Genomic DNA, 20,619 nt, shown 5'->3' with positions numbered 1-20,619 from the left:
AAACAGACCTACACCAAGACATATTATAATTTAAATGACAGAAGTTAGAGAGGATTCTAAAGGCAGCAAGAGAAAAAACAAAAAGTTAATTACAAGGAAACCCCCATAAGGCTATCAGCTAATTTCTCTACAGAAATATTGCAGGCAGAAGGGAGTGGCAAGATATATTCAAAGTCCTGAAAGGGAAAAATCTGCAACCTAGAATTCTCTACCCAGCATCATTATCATTTAGAATAGAAGGAGAGATAAAGGATTTCTCAGGAAGCAAGCAAAAACTAAAAGAATACAGCAATAATAAACCTATCCTAAAAGAAATATTGAAAGGTCTTCCCTAAATAATAAAGAAGAATCCATAGGAAAGAGAAAATCACAATTGGAAAGTAAATCACTTAAATAAGCCCATATACAGACTTTTTTTAAAATCAAAAGAAATTTTTGTGAAAGTAATGATAACCACAATGAATAGGAAAAGGATAAACATGAAGATGTAAAAGAGGTCATCAAAATCATAAAATTTGGGGGAAAAAGTAAGAAAATGTAGATTTTTTTTTTAGAATGTGTTTGAACCCATATGAATATCAGTCTAAAGCAAATAGATACAGGAAGGGGTTAACATACTTCAAAAACAGGGTAACTGCAAATCAGGAACATACAATAGATTCACAAAAACCAAAAAGAAGAGAACAAGGGCATAAAAAAAGAAAATCATCAAACCACAAAAGGAAAAACAAAAAGAAAAAGAAAGGAACAAGAAAGAAATAAAATATCAAGTGGAAAAAAGGTTTAAAATGGTAATACACACATATGTATCAATAATTACATTAAATGATAATGGGCTAAATGCTTCAATCTAAAGGCATAGAGTGGCAGATTGGATTAAAAAAAAAAAAGCCTACAATATGCTGCCTACAAGAGACCCACTTTAGGGCAAAGAACACACATAGGCTGAAAGTGAGTGGATGGAAAAAGGTATTTCATGCAAATGAAAATGAAAAGAAAGAGGGGGTCACAGTACTCACATCAGACAAAATGGACTTTAAAACAATGTCCATAAAGAAACATAAAGAAGGACACTATATAATGATAAAAGAATCAATACAAGAAGAGGATATTACAATTGCCAATATATATGCACCCAATATAGGAGCACCCAAATGCATAAAACAAATACTAACAGACACAAAGGGAGAAATGGATGGGAATAAAAAAATACTAGAATACATTAACACCTCACTCATATCAATGGACAGATCTTTTAGACAGAAAATCAGTAAGGTAATAGGGATCCTAGATGATATAATAGATAGTTAGGTTTAATTGATATTTTCAGGACATTATATCCAAAAAAACCAGAATACACATTCTTTTCAAGTGCATATGAAACATTCTCTAGGATTGACCACATAACTAGAGCACAGAACAAGCCTCAACAAATTTAAGAATATAGAAATTATTTCAAGCATCTTTTCTGACCACAAAGGCATGAAACTAGAAATCAACCACAGAAAAAGAAATAAGAAAAAAGGGATTACTGAAACACCAATGCATCAACAAAGAAATCAGAGGAAATTTAAAAATACCTTGAGACAAATGACAATGTAAACACAACCATACAAAATATAGGGATGCAGTAAAAGATGTTCTTAGAAGGAAGTTCATAGTAATACAGGCCTTCCTCAAAAAACAAGAAAAATCTCAAATAAACAACCTAAACTACAACCTAAATAATTAGAAAAAGAAGAACAAACAAAACCTAAAGTCAGCAGAAGGAAGGATAATAAAGATCAGAGAGTAAATAAATAAGATAGAGATTAAAAATAGTAAAAATCAATATAATCAAGAACTGGTTCTTTGAAAGATTAAACAAGATTGACAAACCTCTGGCCAGCCTCACCAGGAAAAAAAGAGAGAGGACCCAAATAAACAAAATAAGAAATGAAAAATGAGAAATAATAACTGATACTGCAGAAATACCAAAAATCCATAAGAGAATACTATGAACAGCTATATGTCAACAAATTTGACAACCTGGAAAAAATGAACAAGTTTCTAGAAACACAGAGCCCACCAAAACTGAATCAAGAAGAAATAGAGGGCTTCCCTGGTGGCGCAATGGTTAAGAATCTGCCTGCCAATGCAGGGGACACGGGTTCGAGCCCTGGTCCAGGAAGATCCCACATGCTGTGGAGCAACTAAGCCTGTGCACCACAACTGCTGAGCCTGTGATCTAGAGCCTGCAAGCCGCAACTACTGAAGCCTGTACATCTAGAGCCTGTGCTCCGCAACAAGAGAAGCCACTGCAATGGGAAGCCCGTGTACAGCAATGAAGACCCAACACAGCCAAAAATAAAAATAAGTAAATTTATAAAAAAAAAAAAAAGAAATAGATACGAACAGACCAATGACCTGAAGTGAAATAGAATCTGTAATTTAAAAAAACCTCTACAAACAAAAGTACAGAACCCAATGGCTTCACAGGAAATTCTACCAAACAAAGAAGAATTTATACTGATCCTTCTCAAACTCTTCCAAATGATTGAAGAGGAGGGGAACACTCTCAAAGACATTCTTTGAAGCCACCAAGACCCTGATACCAAAACCAGACAAAGATACTACCAAAAAAGTAATTATAGGCCAATATCTTTGATGAATATAGATGCAAAAATTCTCAACAAAATATTAGCAAACTGAATCCAACAATACGTAAAAAGATCATACACCACGACCAAGTTAGATTCATTCCAGGGTCATGAGGATGGTTCAACATATGCAAATCAATCAATGTGATGCACCGTATCAACAAAAGAGACAAAATCCACATGATCATCTCAATAGATGCAGAAAAAGCGTTTGCTAAAATTCAACATCCTTTCATGCTAAAAACTATTACCAAATTGGATAGAGAGGGAACATAACTCAATATAATAGAAGCTATTTATGAGAAGCCAATATAATACTCAAAGGTGAAAAGCTGAAAGCCTTCCTGCTAAAATCTGGAACAAGAGAAGGATGCCCACTCTCACCACTTCTATTCAATATGGAATTGGAAGTCCTAGTCACAGTCATCAGACAAGAAATAAAAGGTATCCAAATTGGAAGGGAAGAAGTAAAATTGTCATTATATGCAGATGACATGATACTATATATAGAAAACTCTAAAGACTCAACACAAAAACTATTAGAACTGATAAGTGAATTCAGCAAGGTAGCAGGATACAAGATTAACATACAGACATCAGTTGCATTTCTTTATACTAACAATAAAATACCAGAAAGGGAATGTAAAAAAAAAATCCCTTTAAAAACCACATGCAAAAAAGTAAAATACTTAGGAATAATCCTGACCAAGGAGGTAAAAGACTTATATGCTGAGAACTACAAAACATCAATAAAGGAAACTGAAGATGATTCATAGAAATGGAAAGACATCCGTGCTCTTGGATTGGAAAAATATTGTCAAAATGGCCATACTACTCAAAGTAATCTACAGATTTAATGCAATCCCTATCAAGTTACCCATGACATTTTTCACAGAAATAGGACAAAAATTCTAAAATTTATGTGGAAACATAAAAGACTCAGGATTGCCAAAATAATCCTGAGAAATAGAATGAAGCAGGAGGCATAACCCTCCCAGACTTCAAACAATACTACAAAGCTACAGTAATCAATAGCATGGTATTGGCACAAAAAGAGAGATATGGATCAATGGAACAGAATAGAAAGCTCAGAAATAAACCCATGCATCTATGGTCAATTAATCTTTGACAAAGGAGGCAACAATATACAATGGAGGAAAGACAGTCTCTTCAGCAAGTAGTGCTAGGAAAGTTGGAAAAACACATGTAAATCAATGAATTTACAACACACTATCACACCATACAAAAAAATAAACTCAAAATGGCTTAAAGACTTAAATATAAGATATGACACCATAAAACTCCTAGAAGAGAACATAGTCAAAACATTCTATCATATAAATCATACCAATGTTTTCTTAAGTCTCGCAAGGCTATAGAAATAAAAAATAATAATAAACAAATGGGACCTCATCAAACTTACAAGTTTTTGTACAGCAAGGGAAGCCACAAACAAAATGAAAAGACAACCTACAGATTGGGAGAAAATATCTGCAAATGATGCAACTGACAAGGGGTTAATTTCCCAATTATACAGACAGCTCATACAACTCAATAACAAAAAAACACAAGACACCCAGGCGGCCAGTGGTGAGGAGCCTGAGTGGGAGGCCTCCCTAGGGCCTCACCCAGCTGCCTGGCAGCCCAGGAGAAGGAGGAAGGAGGAAGGAGGATGGAGGCTCACAGGTGTGGCAGCCCCTGCCCAAAGTGGGGAGCACTACTTGAGACTCCTGGGAGTGGCTGCATGAAGCACCTGGTGGCTGCTGACTTTGCTGCTGGAGCACACCTGCCCACCAGTGGGTCCTGAAGTCTAGGCCACCTGCTGGCTGCTGGACTGCCATGCACTCTTCTTGTTCTTCCTGGTGGTGATGTGGGGAGGCTCCTTGAAGCCACCAAAGTCCAGGTGCACAAGCTCCAGCAGCTCATCGAAGATGTTCTGGAAATTCTCCCCAGCAGGCAGGTACAGGAAGCTCTTGGAATACTGGGCTGAGGAGATCACACCCTGTCTAAATTTCCCTGAGTGGCTCGAACTTGAACTTGCTGAAGTGGGCCTTGTTGATTGGCAGGAAGTCCTTGGTGGCCTGAACAAGCTGCACGTCCCTCTCCCAAAAGCTCTCTGGATCAAGTATCTTCCATTGAATATTTCTATCTCTGAGAACCAGTCCACTGCACTGTGTGGGTGACAGGATCTTGGTGCTCTGGCTGGGTGTCAGGCCTGAGCCTCAGAGGTGGGAGAGCCGAGTTCAGGACACTGGACCAGTAGAGATCTCCAGGCCCCACGTGATATCAATCAGCGAGAGTTCTTCCAGAGATCTCCGTCTCGATGCTAAGACCCAACTCCACTCAATGACCAGCAAGCTCCAGTGCTGGACACCCCATGAAAAACAACTAGCAAGACAGGAACACAATCACACCTATTAGCAGAGAGGCTGCCTAAAATCACAAGAAGTTCACAGACACCCCAAAACACACCACCAGACACGGATCTGCCCAGCAGAAAGAAAAGGTCCAGCCCCACCCACCAGAACACAGGCACCAGTCCCCTGCACCAGGAAGCATACACAACCCACTGAACCAACTTTACCCACGGGGAGCAGACACCAAAAACAACAGGAACTATGAACCTGCAGCCTGTGAAAAGGAGACCCCAAACACAGTAAGTTAAGCAAAATGGGAAGACAAAGAAATATGCAGCAGATGAAGGAGCAAGAAAAACCTACCAGACCAAACAAATGAAGAGGAAATAGGCAGTCTACCTGAACAAGAATTCAGAGTAATGATAGTAAAGATGATCCAAAATCTTGGAAACAGAATGAAGAAAATACAAGAAATGTTTAAAAGCAACATAGAAGAACTAACGATGAAACAAACAATGATGAACAACACAATAAGTGAAATTAAAAATTCTCTAGAAGGAATCAATAGCAGAATAACTGAGGCAGAAGAACAGATAAGTGACCTGGAAGATAAAAGAATGGAAAAAACTACTGCAGAGCAGAATAAAGAAAAAAAAAATGAAAAGAATTGAGGACAGTTTCAGAGACGTCTGGGACAACATTAAACATACCAACATTTGAATTACAGGGGCCCCAGAAGAATAAGAGAAAAAGAAACGGACTGAAAAAATATCTGAAGAGATTATAGTTGAAAACTTCCCTAATATGGGAAAGGAAATTGTCAATCAAGTCCAGGAAGCACAGAGAGTCCCATGCAGGATAAATTCAAGGAGAAAAAGCCAAGATGCATATTAATCAAACTATCAAAAGTTAAATACAAAGAAAAAACATTAAAAACAGCAAGGGAAAAGCAACAAATAACATACAAGGGAATCCCCATAAGGTTAACAGCTGATCTTTCAGCAGAAACTCTGCAAGCCACAAGCCATATTTAAAGTGATGAAAGGGAAAAACCTACAACCAGGATTATTCTACCCATCAAGGGTCTCATTCAGATTTGACAGAGAAATTAAAACCAAGAGCTAAGAGAATTCAGCACCACCAAACGAGCTTTACAACAAATGCTAAAGGAACTTATCTAGGCAGGAAACACAAGAGAAGGAAAAGACATAAAATAACAAACCCAAAACAATTAAGAAAATGGTAATAGGAACAAATATATTGATAATTATCTTAAATGTAAATGGATTAAGTGCTCCAACCAAAAGACACAGACTGGCTGAATAGATACAAAAACAAGACCAGTATATATATACTGTCTACAAGAGACCAATTCAGATCTAGGGACACATACAGACTGAAAGTGAGGGGATGGAGAAAGATAGTCCATGCAAATGGAAATCAAAAGAAAGCTGGAGTAGCAATTCTCATATCAGACAAAATAGACTTTAAAATACTGTTACAAGAGACAAAGGAGGACACTACATAATGATCAAGGGATCAATCCAAGAAGAAGGTATAACAATTGTAAATATTTATGCACCCAACAGAGGAGCACCTCAATACATAAGGCAAATGCTAACAGCCATAAAAGTGGAAATCGAGAGTAACACAATCACAGTAGGGGACTTTAACACCCCACCTCCACCAATGGACCGAACATCCAAAATGAAAATAAATAAGGAAACACAAGCTTTAAATGACACATTAAACAAGATAGACTTAATTGATATTTATAGGACATTCCATCCAAAAAGAGAATACGCTTTCTTCTCAAGTGCTCATTAACATTCTCCAGACTAGATCATATCTTGGGTCACAAATCAAGCCTTGGTAAATTTAAGAAAATTAAAATCATATCAAGTACCATTTCTGATCACAATGCTATGAGACTAGATATCAATTACAGGAAAAAAACTGTAAAAAATACAAACACATGGAGGCTAAACAATACACTACTAAATAACCAAGAGATCACTGAAGAAATCAAAAAGGAAATCAAAAAACACCTAGAAACAAATGACAATGAAAACATGATGGCCCAAAACCTACTGGATGCAGCAGAAGCAGTTCTAAGAGGGAAGTTTATAGCAATACAATCCTACCTCAAGAAACAAGAAAAGTTTCACGTAAACAACCTAACCTTACACCTAAAGCAATTAGAGAAAGAACAAAAAAACCACAAAGTTAACAGAAGAAAGAAATCATAAAGATCAGATCAGAAATAAATGAAAAAGAAATGAAAATGATAGCAAAGATGAATAAAACTAAAAGCTGGTTCTTTGAGAAGATAAACAAAATTGATAAACCATTAGCCAGACTTATCAAGAAAAAAATGGAGAAGACTCAAATCAACAGAATTATAAATAAAAAAGGAGAAGTAACAACTGACACTGCAGAAATACAAAGGATCATGAAAGGCCACTATATGCCAATAAAATATGCCAATAAAATTGGCACTATATGCCAATAAAATGGACAACCAGGAAGAAATGGACTAATTCTTAGAAAAGCACAACCTCCTAAGACTGAACCAGGAAGAAATAGAAAATATAAACAGACAAATCACAAGCACTGAAATTGAAACTGTGATTAAAAAATCTTGCAACAAACAAAAACACAGGACCAGATGGCTTCAGAGGCAAACTGTATCAAACATTTAAAGAAGAGCTAACACCTATCCTTCTCAAACTCTTCCAAAATATAGCAGAGGGAGGAACACTCCCAAACTCATTCTATGAGGCCACCATCATCCTGATACCAAAACCAGAAAAAGATGTCACAAAAAGAAAACTATAGGCCAATATCACTAATGAATATAGTTGTGAAAATCCTCAAAAAAATAGAAGCAAACAGAATCCAGCAGCACATTGAAAGGATCATACACCATGATCAAGTGGGGTTTACCCCAGGAATTCAAGGATTCTTCAGTATATGCAAATCAACCAATGTGATACACCATATTAACAAATTGAAGGATAAAAAACATATGATAGTCTCAATAGATGCAGAAAAAGCTTTCGACAGAATTCAACACCAATTTATGATAAAAACTCTTCAGAAGTAGGCATAGAGGGAACTTACCTCAGCATAATAATGACATATATGACAAACCCACAGCCAACATCGTTCTCAATGGTGAAAAACAGAAACCATTTCCACTAAGATCAGGAACAAGACAAGGTTGCCCACTCTCACCACAATTATTTAACATAGTTTTGGAAGTTTTAGCCACAGCAATCAGAGAAGAAAAAGAAGTAAAATGAATCTGAATCAGAAAAGAAGTAAAATTGTCACTGTTTGCAGATGACATGACACTATACATGGAGAATCCTAAAGATGCTACCAGAAAACTACTAGGGCTAATCAATGAATTTGGTAAAGTAGCAGGACACAAAATTAATGCACAGAAATCTCATGCATTCCTATACACTAATGATGAAATATGTGAAAGAGAAGTTAAGGATACACTCCCATTTACCACTGCAACAAAAAGAATAAAATACCTAGGAATAGACCTACCTAAGGAGACAAAAGACCTGTATGCAGAAAACTATGACACTGATGAAAGAAATTAAAGATGATACAAACAGATGGAGAAATATACCATGTTCTTGGATTGGAGGAATCAATATTGTGAAAATGACTATACTACCCAAAGCAATCTAGAGATTCAATGCAATTCCTATCAAACTACCAATGATAATTTTCACAGAACTAGAACAAAAAATTTCACAATTTGTATGGAAACACAAAAGACCCCGAATAGCCAACACAATACTGAGAAAGAAAAATGGAGCTGGAGGAATCAGACTCCCTGACTTTAGACTATACTACAAATCTTTAGTAATCAAGACAGTATGGTACTGGCACAAAAACAGAAATGTAGATCAATGGAACAGGATAGAAAGCCCAGAGATAAACCCATGCACATATGGTCACTTTATCTTTGATAAAGGAGGCAAGAATATACAGTGAAGAAAAGACAGCCTCTTCAATAAGTGGTGCTGGGAAAACTGGACAGCTACATGTAAAAGAATGAAATTAGAACACTCCCTAACACCATACACAAAAATAAACTCAAAATGGATTAGAGACCTAAATGTAAGACTGGATACTATAAAAACTCTTACAGGAAAACATAGAAGGACACTCTTTGACAAAACTCACAGCAGGATCTTTTTTGACCCACCTCCTAGAGAAATGGAAATAAAAACAAAAATAAACAAATGGGACCTAATGGAACTTAAAAGCTTTTGCACAGCAAAGGAAACCATAAACCAGACTAAAAGACAACCCTCAGAATGGGAGAAAATATTTGCAAACAAAGCAACTGTCAAAGGATTAATCTCCAAAATAGATAAGCAGCACATGCAGCTCAATATCAAAAAAACAGAAAACCCAATCAAAAAATGGGCAGAGGGCCTAAATAGACATTTGTCCAAAGAAGATATACAGATTGCCAACAAACACATGAAAGGATGCTCAACATCACTAATTATTAGAGAAATGCAAGTCAAAACTCACATTGCTCAGAATGGCCATCATCAAAAAATCTACAAACAATAAATGCTGGAGAGGGTGTGGAGAAAAGGCAACACTCTTGCACTGTTGGTGGGAATGTAAATTGATACAGCCACTATGGAGAACAGTATGGATGTTCCTTAAAAAGCTAAAAATAGAACTACCATATGACCCCACAATCCCACTGCTGGTCATATACCCTGAGAAAACTATAATTAAAAAAGAGTCATGTACCACAATGTTCATTGCAGCACTATTTACAATAGCTGGGATATGGAAGCAACTTAAGTGTCCATCTACAGATGAATGGATAAAGAAGATGTGGCACATATATACAATGGAATATTACTCAGCCATAAAAGGAAATTAAATTGAGTTATTTGTAGTAAGGTGGATGGACCTAGAGTCTGTCATACAGAGTGAAGTCAGAAAGAGAAAAAAAAATACCATATGCTAACACATATATACAGAATAAAAAAAAAAAGTTCTGAAGAACCTAGGGGCATGACAGGAATAAAGATGCAGACTTAGAGAATGGACTTGAGGACATGGGGAAGGGGAAGCTGGGAAGAAGTGAGAGAGTGGCATTGACATATATACATGACATGGGGCATGACAGGAATAAAGATGCAGACTTAGAGAATGGACTTGAGGACATGGGGAAGGGGAAGCTGGGAAGAAGTGAGAGAGTGGCATTGACATATATACATGACATGGGGCATGACAGGAATAAAGATGCAGACTTAGAGAATGGACTTGAGGACACGGGGAAGGGGAAGCTGGGAAGAAGTGAGAGAGTGGCATTGACATATATACACTACCAAATGTAAAAGAGATAGTTACTGGGAAGAAGCCACATATCACAGCGAGGTCATCTCAGTGCTTTGTGACCACTTAGAGTGGTGGGATAGGGAGGGTGGGAGGGAGATGCAAGTGGGAGGGGATATGGGGATATATGTATACATATAGCTGATTCACTTTGTTATACAGCAGAAACTAACACAACCATGTAAAGCAATTATACTCCAATAAAGGTGTCAAAAAAAAAACAACCAAAAATAAAACTACCATATGACCCAGCAATTCTACTCCTGTGTATATATGTCCAAAGAAATGAAAACACTAATTCAAAAATATATATGCACCCCAATGTTCATAGCAGCATTATTTACAAATTGTTAAAATGTGGAAGCAGCCTAAGTGTCCATCAACAGATGAAAAGATAAAGAGGATGTGATATATATCACACACACACAACGGAATACTATTCATCCTTAAAAAAGAATGAAATTTTGCCATTTGCAGCAAAATGGATGAATTTGGAGGGTATTATGCTAAGTGAAATAAGTCAAACAGAAAAGACAACTACTGTATGATATCACTTATATGTGGAATCTAAAAAATACAACAAACTAGTGAATATAGCAAAAAAGAAGCAGACTCACAGATATAGAGAACAAACTAGCGGTTACCCTTGGGGAGAACGGGGTGGGCAAAATAGGAGTGGAGGAGTGGGAAGTTTAAACTATTGGGAGTAAGATAGGCTACAAGGATGTATTGTACAACATGGGGAATACGGTCAATATTTTGTAATAACTGTAAATGGAGTGAAACCTTTAAAAATTGTATAAAAATTAAAAATAAGAGAAGAAAACAAGTTCTATTGCAAATATTTTTCCACTATATTATTTTAGTAATAGAAATGCATATCATTCTCTAAGGAAGAAGAGGAGTGTGTAAATTTAGGATGATGAGAGTTTGCTTGGAACTTAGAAACAGGGTTAGGAGCATAATAGAAAACAGATTGTGTTACATGTTTCTGTTGTACTTCCAGTGGTGCAGGAGCCCAGTAATTACCACAGGCAAGAAAACAGACAATGGATAATGATCTAAAAGGGAAATTTGGGGTCTAGAAAATAATATTTAATGGGATGGGTTAGGCAATCTAAGTAGCACAGCCAGATTCCTCAAACTTTCAGTCCACTTTGGGATAAACTCAGTAGGTCGATTGGCATTATTGCCTTGAAATCTACCCAAAGCTTCATTCATAGCTCAAACTCGACAATTCACTCTGTGTTTTTTTTTTTTTTTTTGAACAAAATAAGGTAAATTTTGAGCTGTATTAATATGATCTCCGGGCTTCCCTGGTGGCGCAGTGGTTGAGAGTCTGCCTGCCGACGCAGGGAACACGGGTTCGTGCCCCAGTCCGGGAGGATCCCACATGCCTCGGAGCGGCTGGGCCCGTGAGCTGTGGCCGCTGAGCCTGCGCGTCCGGAGCCTGTGCTCCGCAACGGGAGAGGCCACAAGAGTGAGATCCGCGTACCGCAAAAAAAGAAAAAAAAAAAAATATATATATATATATATATATATATATGATCTTCATTTTTAAGTGTTTTAACACAAATCTACTTTGCAAGTCTAGCTGTAAAGAGAAAAGCAGGGGAAGAGAGAGGAGGTACAGTCTGTAGCAACAGGGCTCTAGGCCAAATGCTCTTCGGGAAAGATCCCGAGAAATCCTGGGAGGGGTGTCAAAGTCTTATGACACTTGCACACATTAAAAAGGATAAAAACTTAAAATCCCAAGTGGGAGGGTGTCAGCTGTTTATGCCACTCAGGATGCACGGTGCTGGCATACATTCCTTTTTTCCCGCTCTGCGCAGGTATGGCCAGAAGAGCTCCTTAGAGTCATCCTTTTACCATGATGATGCCATGTAGAAACTGGCTGAGGGTCAACAGTGTTTTGCCACTAAACCAGCTGAGAGAGTCACTGGCCCGTCAAAGATAGAGCTTGTAACCAGTTAGCCAGAGCACTTTGGGGGCAGAGTGTCACTGGGTAGCTTCTTTGAGTCCATGCTGCAGATACGGTGAATTTGGGCTTCAGCTTCTATGTGATATAGAAATACTAGCCCCTGCTTTTCTGGTAAGTGGCCTGAGGTGACCTCTAAAAATGGTTTGCTATTCACTTGACCCAGAAAACCCCACAAAATCATGCAAGTCAAGAGGTTCAAATCTTCATGTCCACTTTAAGAACACTCGTGAAACTGCCCAGGCCATTAAGGGTATGCAGAGCAGAAAAGCTACCAAGTATCTGAAGGATGTCACTTTACAGAAGCAGTGTGTGCCATTCCTTTGTCACAGTGGTCGAGTTGGTAGGTGTGCCCAGGCCAAACAGTGGGGCTGGATGCAGGGTCGGTGACCCAAAAAATTCCTGAATTTTTACTGCACATGCTCAGAGATGCAGAGAGTAATGCTGAACTTAAGGGCTTAGATGTAGATTCTCTGGTCATTGAGCGGAGCGTACCCAGGTGAACAGAATCCCCAAGATGCAGCACAGGACTTACAGAGCTCATGGTCAGATCAACCCATACACGAGCTCTCCCTGCCACAGTGAGATGATCCTTACAGAAAAAGAACAGATTGTTCCTAAACCAGAAAAGGGGGTTGCACAGAAGAAAAGGATAACCCAGAAGAAACCGAAGAAACAAAAAACTTATGGCCTGGGAATAAATGCCACAAAAAAATAAATGCAAATAAAACTAAAAAAAAAGAAATACTGGCCCCTTAGAACTGTGTGGCCATTCATTTTTCCTTGTGGCCGACACTGACCGAGACCCATAATTGAAAGAGCTGTCTCTGCCCTGAGCATTGCCAACCCCAGAAAATCCGAGAAGCATAGGCTTCTGCAATTTCACGTCTCTTCTCCAGACTGTAAAAAAGCTGAATAATAAACATAAAAACCAAACAAACAAACTAGCAAACCAACCAACCAGCCAAACAAATACAAACACTGGGCAGAGTTTTGAGGATGAATGGTTGAATCTCATGTGCTGTTGGGTATTCTTGACATCCAAGGAAGTTTATTTACATCCTATTTCCTGATATGAGAGTAATAGACAAATGATGCCCTCAGATTCTTAAATTGCATCCTGTCTGTCATCCTGATACCCTCGAAGTGGGTGTTATAACACAGTGCTCATTCAGGTAGAGATAATCCCAGCAAAACACGTTTCCAAAAGAAGTATGGCTTATCTTATTTTCTGCACATCTGTATGCCAGAGTTGGGACTTTGATTATCAGATAGACACCTGATCCAGGAACATGACTACACATAATAAAGTCAGAAGGGAATTTCTAATTTGAGATTTGATGAAGCTTTACTTATTTCAGAAGCATTTCTATAGCAGTGTGAAGGCACTCTTCTAGGTGGTTTACAAATATGAATTCTTTTAATCTACATAACAGCTTTTTGAGAGAAGGTACTTTTATGGACTCTATTTTACAGATGAAAAAACTGCCCAAGCTTCCCCTGTGAGTACATGGCAGAGCCAGGATTCAAACCTGGGAAGTCTGAATCAGTCGTGTTGTGCTGTGCTATGCCGTGCTACCTCTCACATGGACTTGCTGAGACTGACTGTAAATTTATTCTGTGATGGGAATTATACACATTTAAGCATACATGGGCTATATAAGAAGGGTATATGGTAGGTGTGGATGGTCTCTGTGTCTTCACTCAAAAACTATCCATTGCCTTTGACCAGTGCAGCTAAAGGACTCTTCCCTTACATCCTATGCAGTTCAGAGTTCCTGATACAAATCATAGAGAACTTCTATGCCTTTGTTTATTGTTCCAAATTTAGTCTTTAAGCAGCATGCAATTAATTTCTTCAGAAAATGTTGTTTCCTTCCAAAACACTGCACAAAATTCTGGCTGCCTGCCTTGCTTACCAACCTCAGGAATTTTACAGCTCCCAAACTCTCTAATCTGAATACCCCCGGGTCTGCAGTGATCTTGTGGCTGTGGTCTTTCTGCAATCACCGGATTCTGCCTTTCTAACAGGCGACACACACTTTAACCTCCCTTCGGCCCAAAGAACTATCTGCTACTCAGACTCTGAAATAAAAACTGATTTCTCATTCTATGATACTCTGGCATTTCCTGGAAAATGTAGCATCAGTTACCATTTTTGTACTAGTGCCCCAGAAGTGGCCCTGGGGGAAAATCCCTGTTTAAACCAGTAGCATGTGGGCTACACTATCCTGGGAACATCAGCAATTCTGTGTTACCCTCATCATAAACAAATCCACAGGAATAATAAAAGCTTCTGAGTATAGTCTTTGCATGAGTTCATACACCATCCTGAGGACAGAGGCCTTTTTCCCCTTGCGGCTCCCTTGATAAAGCACCTGCTCAAATGATCCCTTGCTCCATTGATTTGGCAATTATTTATTGTTTTTCACAGTGTTTACGGCGTTTCTCATAGTACTAGAATTATGTAATACATAAAACAAGTATTATGAACTCAGTGCAAGTACCTCCCAAATTGGGTCACAAAGCTGATTCTTTTCAGTTGGTTCTATATCTGCAGTTTGGTTAGCTGTCATTAGACTCATTTATTATAAAATGACCTATTTAATTAAATGAAACTCATTACTTAAAGCAAGGGAGTCATTATTTACATTAATGATTCTCAAAGGTAATTATCCGTTACAATCATCTAGGGAGCTTCCATTATATAATAACTCGGGGTGGGATCCAGGTGTCATACATCTTAAAGTGCTCCAGGAGATTCCAACATTTAGCTAAGTTTGGGAACTACTGATTTACAGGGAGATTTAACATTTTTTATATTATTTAATTAGACTCATAATAATTGAAAACACTTGTGATATTGTACCTGCTACGTACCAGGCACTGCTGTAAGCATTTTATGACTATAAACTCACCTAATTTTCCCTATGACCCTATGGTACTATTGTTATCTCCATGTTACAGCTGATGGAAATAAGGGACAGAAATTAAGTGACTTATCCAAAGTCACTCTCGTTGATGGAACATGATTTTTGTGCCATCAGTTTGGCTCATAACCATTATTCTGCCTATTAAATGTTTATGCTTTTAAATAGAGTAGCTGCAGCAGCGGTGGCAGCAGGCACTCAGAGGCACTTTTAAGTGCTTTGTATGAAGTAATACGTTGATAATAATGCAAAACTTCCTAAATGCCAGCTCCTATTTGTAACTGCTTAATCTAATTCTATTTTTAATTGTTCTGCATTCAGACGAACCTCTTTTCCAATGTTATACAACTGAAATTAAGCCATATACTATGTACCAGGAACTTAAGCTTAAAACCCTTTGTTAACAATGTGCTATGAAAATCTCAATGTAATTGTCTTCCCTTCATTCTCTTAAAAAAGTGATTCTCCCCTCCCCAAATGAACAAACACACCTCTTTTGCTCTTGCCTGCAGCCGCATCATTACAGAACGTGTAAAGTCCTCCCTGGTAGCCCTCTCCTGTGTTGCAGGCATTCTTACCCCACGCTAACTGCCTTCCCAACATTCCTTGTTTACCCCCTTTCAGCGTTTCTGACAGCCAAGTTCAGCACAGAAAAACATAGCTCAGGGGCCCGCAAGATCCAGGGAGAACTCACCTTTCTCTGATGTGCAGTGGGAGGGAGAGAGGGGCTCTTCCAGCCTTAGGCCTTAGGAAGGGGGCCCTCTGATTGCCCCCTTCTCCTTGGATCTATTTCCAGTCTGCCTCGCGATAACCGGCGGGGCTTGCGCATAAGAGGTCCTGCAGCTGGAGCCACTTAACTGTAGCTGCCGCCAGCTGAGCCTGGCTGGGGGCCCTGAACTCTTCCTTCATGAAAGGCGCCACGTCAGCTTAAGTTGGCCATACATAGCCGTTGATGTAATCTGACTTTTAGTCCACTCTCAAATAGGCTGTTGACTTACTTCTGTGGTCATATCCTTCTTTATATCTTAGTTTTAAGAATGTGTCTCTGTTTTTCTCTTGCCCACGCTCACCTTCCCCTTGCAGCCTCTGATGCAGGCCCCGACCTGAGATAATCACCCTTTCTTATTCCCTTTCATCCCTCTGGGGTCTGTAGTTCAAGCTCCAAGTATCTGCCCAGCCTAAGCCGGCCGCCTGCTGCTGTATCTGGCTGATATCCACAGTCTGATTTCATGGCCTTAGGACTGTTGCCAGGCCTCTTGAAATCCGTTTGTCAATCTCCCTGTATGTTCTTTGCTTTATTGTCAATAACTGCTGAGACTTGTCCCAGTGACCTTCTCTGTGCCTGCGGTTTTGATGTGTTTCTGATTATTGGTTTTTTCTAGTCTGACCCACCGCAAGTGCCATTTGAGCTGAGGTTTGACAGCCTTCGCTCCACTGGAGCTGGGGTTTATGATAAATTCTTTATACGCACATGGAATTTTGTTTTTACTGAGCTATGTCACAGGCTTCTAGCAGTTTGCCCCACCTGTCTCAGGATGGCTGGCACAGATCTTTCCTTTATTAAAGGGGCCAGGTCCTTTTTAGTAAAACATTTAAAAAACACATTTACACAGGGCATACCTGTAAGCAGGTGCACAGAAGTTTCTTAGGGTATCACTGGGCATCATTCTTTCCCATGTCCTCCGCATCCCTCATCCACTTCTGCCATCACTGACCAGCCTCTACCCGGTCTCTTTCTTCCCTCTATCCCTGCACGCCCCTCCTCATATCCCTCAACGGTCGGTTTCAATACCCATTCTTCAGGCTGTGGCTTCATATTAGAGTCACCTGAGTCACTTTTAAATTAAACTAGAGTCTCTTCAGGTGGGACCTGGGCATTGGTGATGTTAAAGGCTCCTCAGATGATTTTAATGTGCCTCCAAACCTGAGAACTTCTGACTTAGGAAAATTTAGGCTTTGCTCTTTTCTAGGAAGGGCAAGAGGCTCTGCCACCCAGAATTATATTCTATCTAACCTATCATTTTACTCCTAATATGTAACACAGCATGTGGCATATCTTGGGGAGAATGTGTGCTTGATGAATAAATAAATGGACATTCTGAAATGTGTTTACAAATTTTTCCTAAGGCTGGACGCTATGATTTCTATCCACTAAACTCAACTGGCTAGAAAATTTAAACAAATACATTCCAAGCATGTTCTCATCCTATTATAAAAATTTTAGATTTTGACATTCCTGATCACTCTACATCTTAAAATTCAAAATATTTCCCCCGTTTTTATATATACTCATTGTAGGAAAAAATGGAAAATACTTCTAATCAAAACAAAGTAACTAAAAAGCATCTGTACTTATACCACCACCGCTAACCTTTATCATCTCTCCATTTACTATGACCACGCATTATTGCATATATTAAATTGAATCGTACCTTATTCCTTCAGCAATATATTGTATAAAATCTTAGTCTTATTAAAAAGTAACTTGTAGACAAGTCAGCTAAACATTAGGGAGGTTAAAATTTAAATGTAAAAGCCCCCTAGAAGGACCCTAAGACCTTTCTAACACTCAGCTACAATATCTTTCTTGTGTTCTATTGTTAGTCAAAGCCTTTAATGACATTTGTGTTTGAAAAAAATGAATCTTAGGAGACTGTGAAATAGAGAAAGTTACCCTATATAGAGGCACAAAAAAAGCTTACCTGGTGGTGCAGTGGTTGAGAGTCTGCCTGCCGATGCAGGGGACACGGGTTCGTGCCCCGGTCCGGGAGGATCCCACATGCCGCGGAGCGGCTGGGCCCGAGAGCCATGGCCGCTGAGCCTGCGCGTCCGGAGCCTGTGCTCTGCAACAGGAGAGGCCACAACAGTGAGAGACCCGCGTATCACAAAAAAAGAAAAGCATTTTAATAAAAATGAAAGCATTTCCCGAGGGTTTTGAGTGTTAAACTCATTATTTTAAACCTATGCTTGCTTTTTCATTTTCACACTAGAAAATCACAATAACTAATGTTTATCAACCACTTTTTGTTAGGCACCATGCTAAACAATTTACATGAATTATTTTGCTTACTGCTCACAATAGAACTGTTAAGTAGGTATTACAATCCCCAGGTTATAATCAAGGAAACTGAGGCCTAGACAGGTTAAAAAAAAAGTCATCTGGAACTTCCTCGGTGACGCAGTGGATAAGAATCCGCCTACCGATGCAGGGGACATGGGTTTGATCCCTGGTCTGGGAAGATCCCACATGCCGCAGAGAAACTAAGCCCATGCACCACAACTACTGAACCTGCGCTCGAGCCCACAAGCCACAACTACTGAAGCCTGCGTGCCTAGAGCCCGTGCTCCGTAACAGGAGAAGCCACCGCAGTGAGAAGCCCGCGCACCGCAATGAAGAGTAGCCCCCGCTCGCCACAACTAGAGAAAGCCCGCGTAGCAGTGAAGACCCAATGCAGCCAAAAAACAAAACAAAAAGTCATCTGGGTTCTGCAGTTTGTGAGTGACAGAGCTGGGATTCATTCATGAACAGGGTATCTATCCCCTGACTACAGTGTTTTACCATTAGTCTAGCAACACTTAAAATAATGTAGTACTTTGACAAAACTTTTTCTTAATAAAAACCTGTGCTTATAATCTCCCTCCCTTTATTAAGTTACTCTAGAGTTTTACTGGAGCTGGCCTCAAACTTATGGTTTAAAAATCCCCATTTTCTTTCTTGGAGAAATGGAGAATTTACCCATGTCTAGTCTACACTGTTTTTCTTGGTTTTCTGATTTTCTAAAGATTCTCAGCAGTGGTCCTTCGGCCCCTTAACCCTTAATGGTTAAGTTAGTCATCCTCTTGCTTTCCGGCTATACAATCTGTTGCCAACTTCCGTGCAGAATCGGAGGGGTCCACTTGAACAGTAGGACAACGCAGCTGAGCCCCTTAACTTTCCTAGCAAATCCACTAACGTGGATATGCTGTGTCTAGAGCAATTGGATCTCTTTTCAATCAACAGCAGAGATTACCTCATTTATCTCAATTTAGAGCCATTTCCTATACAGCTCCTGTCCAAAGCCTGACAAATAGAATTGATATTCAGGGCTGGTAGTTTATGAGACATGAATAGTAATACATTCCCTAAGCTTTTTCCTATGGAATCAAATCACCAGAAAGCACCATACCTGCATTTTATTATTTTGGTTTTCCATACACATCATTTTATAGAACTATGACTTGAATTATGCCATCAGCTGGCATCGTTTGCTATGGCTACATGCAGAATGTCCACCAGTACTGAACACACCATCCATTATGTACGTCAATGTTTCTTCTATAAAGGCTGATGTGGTAAATTACTACCCCCCGCCACCGCCCCCAAGAGTTCAGAGCCAGAAAGAGCTTGGTCTCTTCTGACATACCAGCATGCGTCCTTTCTTTTTTGAGTAATGAGAATTGCAGTACTTTATATTTTTCTCCTGGCCCTGACTCCCTTCTGGTCAGGAAGCTCGTATCTAAATATTCCACTCAGTTGCTGTAGTTCCTGTAATCTAGGTTCACTAGTATAAATACCTGCTTGGCTTCCTTCATTACCAACTTCATGCCTCAAGCCCCTGCCTCACCATTTTTTTGTTTTGTCCTGGTAAGTTTATAGCTTTTTGCTGAGTAGTAAAGACAGCATCGGCTTAAAAGCCTGACTCACTGGAATTTTGAGAAACAGCCTAACAGTTTTTAGCTGTGTGAACTTGAGTTTCGTAATATTCTCTATGCCTCCCTTTTTCATTTATAAAATGAAAATAATAAAAGCACCTGCTCATATGGTTGTTGTGAAAATAAAATAATGCAGGTAAAGTATAGTTCAAATGATATTATTAATGCATTTCTCCTTTTATTAAAAACTGTGTTCAGGGGGCTTCCCTGGTGGCGTAGTTGTTGGGAGTCAGCCTGCTGATGCAGGGGACACGGGTTCATGCCCTGATCCAGGAAGATCCCACATGCCACGGAGCGGCTGGGCCCGTGAGCCATGGCCGCTGAGCCTGCACGTCCGGAGCCTGTGCTCCGCAACGGGAGAGGCCACAACAGTGAGAGGCCCGTGTACCACAAAAAAAAAAAAAAAAAAAAAAAAAATGTGTTCAAATACACATAGCATAACATTTACTATCTTAACCATTGTGAGGTGTGCAGTTTAGTAGTGTTAAGTGCATCCACATTGTTGTGCAACCAATCTCCAGAACTCTTCGCAGCTTGCAAAACTGAAATGCTGTATATCCCAACAGCTCTCCATCCCCTCCTACCCCTAACTCCTGGCAACCACCTTTCTACTTTCTGTCTCAATGAATTTG

The 20,619-nt window shown here is 39.2% G+C and overlaps 1 long non-coding RNA gene and 1 pseudogene across 2 annotated transcripts in view; one reads left to right on the top strand and one right to left on the bottom strand.

Moving 5' to 3' along the window:
• The window catches only part of LOC309822185, a 64,036-nt gene extending 47,940 nt beyond the window's left edge, over positions 1-16,096 (bottom strand). Inside the window, exon 1 of the long non-coding RNA XR_014296717.1 lies at positions 15,990-16,096. This is a non-coding gene — a long non-coding RNA (uncharacterized lncRNA). The remainder of the gene's footprint in view (positions 1-15,989) is intronic.
• LOC309822174 (large ribosomal subunit protein uL22-like) lies at positions 12,507-13,066 on the top strand (annotated as a pseudogene). The gene has a single exon. The product of its transcript is annotated as a large ribosomal subunit protein uL22-like (transcript).
• Positions 16,097-20,619: the final 4,523 nt, after the last annotated feature.

This window comes from Grampus griseus, assembly GCF_964374135.1.
Source record: "Grampus griseus genome assembly, chromosome: 4".
Taxonomy (NCBI): domain Eukaryota; kingdom Metazoa; phylum Chordata; class Mammalia; order Artiodactyla; family Delphinidae; genus Grampus; species Grampus griseus.
The sequence above is the reverse complement of the archived record's forward strand: the minus strand, read 5'-3'. Positions and strand labels throughout refer to the sequence as shown.